General features: G+C 36.8%; 1 long non-coding RNA gene across 1 annotated transcript; it reads left to right on the top strand.

The window, feature by feature from the left end:
* The first annotated feature begins 675 nt into the window (after window positions 1-675).
* On the top strand, window positions 676-3,141 carry LOC148804001 (uncharacterized). Its single transcript, XR_016076627.1, has 3 exons — window positions 676-1,026; window positions 1,121-1,195; window positions 1,287-3,141. It is a non-coding gene; the product is annotated as an uncharacterized LOC148804001 (long non-coding RNA).
* Window positions 3,142-3,521: the final 380 nt, after the last annotated feature.

Below are 3,521 nucleotides of genomic sequence, written 5' to 3'. Positions count from 1 at the left end.
GTGTGGAGTGTAGATGTGAACTCTTATATTTTAGGTTTTATTCGGTGCATCACTTTATTTGATATTTATTGTTATTTATTGAACTCCCTGATATTTTTCTATTTTGCATCAGTCGCCATGTTATAAAGTTATAATACATTGAAAAATCTGAATTTTGTGACTTTATCATGCTCATGCCAAGCAGGTGATGTTTAGTACCATTGCCAATTCTTCAGATGAGATTTGTCACAAATCACCTATTTTGGAGATTATTGTTTTATATCGAAAATCAGGAAAAAAATGTTTGGTTTGGTATCATTTATATCATGTTAGCCATTTATGAGAAATTGACAAAGAATTTGTTTGATAGTTATTATTAGCAGTGATTTTTTATTTTATATGAAGATCCACGTCAAATGCCACATTATAAAAAAAAAAACGGATAAATTATAAAGACCCCCTGTATTATGTTGTTTGTGATAAAGACCCCTTTATTTTGTTTTGCGACAAAGACCTCTCCGTATTATGACCATGAGACAAAAACCTCATTCTTTAATTTTTCGTTAAAATCTGCAGTTACAATATTTTTTAATTCCCATACTATCCTTATAGACAATTGAAAGAAAAACACTGCTTATCTTTCCCAACCTCACGACAGCCCCTTTCTCCAATTGTGAATAAACAGCCACCCCCTGTTCCAGATCAATCTGTAATTTCCCCAAGTCCCATAAAACCCCAAAAGGTTGTGAATGAAGAGAAGAGGATTGTATAGGTCAATGAAACACCGAAACCCATCTCCCCAGTTCTGAATAAAAATCCATCACCTGTTGCAGACCACTCCCTAATTGCTCATAAATTTGCAAAACTGAAAAGAGCCATGGATGAAGAAAGCAAGCTTCAACAGGGCCATGATATGTGTCGCTACTCATAAATTCAGTCGATTTAGTCATGTGGAGAGACGTATCGAGATCAGCATTTGTGTTTGGAATCGGGATATTTTTCTTGCTTTCATCCTCCTTCAATAAAGAGTAAAGACCTTAATTTCAGGTAATGGGTGCCAGTCTAATAAAATGAGAAGTGACATTTCTCCCCCATTAATCCCCATCATAACTGAATTTTCTTGTTTTTTCACTTTCAACAGCTTAATTTCTACAACGTCTTATATGGGTCTCATCTATCTTGCTTTAATTTTTGTCTACAAATCAATTCTCTGCAGGTAAATCTCCCAAACCCACTAAATTTACTTGAATAAAGAAGTTAGATATGTTTCTTAATTCTCACTTATTTCCTTTTTCAAAAATTACAAGGGAGCTATAGATATAGATGATTCAAACCAGACACATGTAGTGGGGGAAGAAGAGGCAATTTGGTTAATAAAACTAATTCTTCCTTGCTTAAACGAGTTTCTGTTAAAGCTTACAAGCTTGTTCTCTGGAGATCCTTCTACCACCATGAAGGTAACTCTCTCTCTCTCTCCATTAAATTACTAAGAAACAGGAATTGTGAGAATGGCAGTTGGCAATTTTGCTGCTTGTTTTATCCCGGTGTTGAAGCTCCATATAGCCGGAAGAGCAACCGGATCACTGGACACATGTCAAGAGCAACCAGTGATTCTCTTCCGGAGACTCGACAACGAAGCGAACACCAATGCCAGGAGGAAAACCTTCTTAGGTTAGAGTAGAAAGGGTACCTACAAAGGTTAGCTCCATTATTGTCCGAGAAACTTCAGCTGGAGATGGATTTTTCTGCAAATCCTTCTGGATGGGCTCTGAAACTACAGAAAACGAGCATTTCAGAGGCTGATACGAGGATTTGAGAAATGGATTTTTCTCTGTAAGACTCAAAGTGGACCCCTCCTAATGGGTTCAACTGAAGAGAAAGTAGAAAAGAAAGAGATATTTCTGCAGAAGGGGGAAGTAGGGAAGATGGAGGGAAGAGAATTTAGTGTGAAAGGTTGCGTGTGAAGCACCATCTGGCGACACTGAAACGAAATGAGTTTCACTAGACTTTTTTTAATTGCTTACAAATATTTGAAGAACTGAATGTGATTAGATCAGACTAGGAAGGAGAGCGGAGAAGAACAGAGCTTAGCCTTCTGACAGAAAATAAATTTAGAATCAGATAATAATTAGAAGCTGGATCTCGAATATGTTCTTCATCACGAAGCAATTTCCACTGGTGGTTCTCAAGGAGATGATGAAGCAGAGCTTCTTCCAGGATGTGTTGAAGAGAGGAAAATGAAAGCGGTCCAAAGAATTGCAGAGGATTGTCTTATACGACACCCTGGTGGAATCCCATTTGCAGAGGTAGAGAACAGTAGCGGCGGTAATCCCCGATCCCCTTTTTCTCCCCTATCGCCGTTGTTGTTCGTGTATCGCGGGGAAGATGAACAGTGTTTTTCTTATTACACATATGCGGATTTAAAAATATTGTAACGCGGATATCAACGGAAAATCAACGAAAAGGGGTTTTTGTCTAAAGGGGTCTTTGTCGCAAAATAAAGTATAAGGGGTCTTTATCACAAACCCATAGTATAGGGGGTCTATATAATTTATCCTAAAAAAACAGAATGGGCTTGAAAAGGGAAATCATAAAAAATAGTAATTGCTCTTATTGGCCCAATTTTAATAGTCGTTTTCTTAGGTGATGTGATGATTTCTGAGAAATTGTATGACCAAATAGCAATTTTTGCATTGCTAATGTGGTTGAGTGGTTCTAACATAGCATCGATTTTTAGGAAATCGGTAATGGTACTGAACATCACCAAAGAACGGTCATGGTTTGGAAACCTTCAAACTGTAATCTATTTCAATCCTCCGGTCCACATCAGCACTATATCTGGCGTTGGCATGTTGTTTTCATTAATGACATCAACCTTTGAGAGTTTCAATATTTTAATAGTATTATAAGAGTATGCTGGCAAATTTCCCCCTAAAATCGGGCCTCACCTCACCTTGATTCAGGGCAGGTTTTCCAAAACTTAAACGGGTGGGGACGGGGTTTGTATATAATTCAGTGAACCTGTTATGTAAAGTTGGATTAGTTTTGCACCGACAAATTTACCTTCTTACCAAATAGACTTTTAGCTGTAATGGATGCTTGTTTTTTAGCAAATGCCCATTTGAATGCAATTTTACTTTTTTTATTGATGTACTTTTATTTTAATTTTATTTTATTTTTGAAAATGATTGATGTACTTTTACATCTTATTATCAATGTAAATATGCATTGGAAAATGTGTTTTTTGTCATTTATCAATGCATAAATGTAGTGTTGCTAAAGGCACATGAATCAAAGTGCAAATTTACCTTGAAGGGACCTTACATTCCATTTGCATTGTTTCCAAATACAACCTTAGGATCCCATAATCACATTCTAAAATACTCCCAAATACCCATAATCCTAACTCTAAAATACCCTTGAAATTTAATGTATTTTTAGCTAACTTCTTTAGAGTGAGGAAATTTTGAGGATTCTTTGTCCCCAACAGGGGAAGGGGGACCCACCCTAAACACACCCCACCACCAAGGACGGGGTAAGGA

Source organism: Nelumbo nucifera, chromosome 1 (assembly GCF_055504915.1).
Source record: "Nelumbo nucifera cultivar China Antique chromosome 1, China Antique-T2T, whole genome shotgun sequence".
NCBI classification, from domain to species: domain Eukaryota; kingdom Viridiplantae; phylum Streptophyta; class Magnoliopsida; order Proteales; family Nelumbonaceae; genus Nelumbo; species Nelumbo nucifera.
This window is presented reverse-complemented; position numbering and strand designations above follow the sequence as displayed.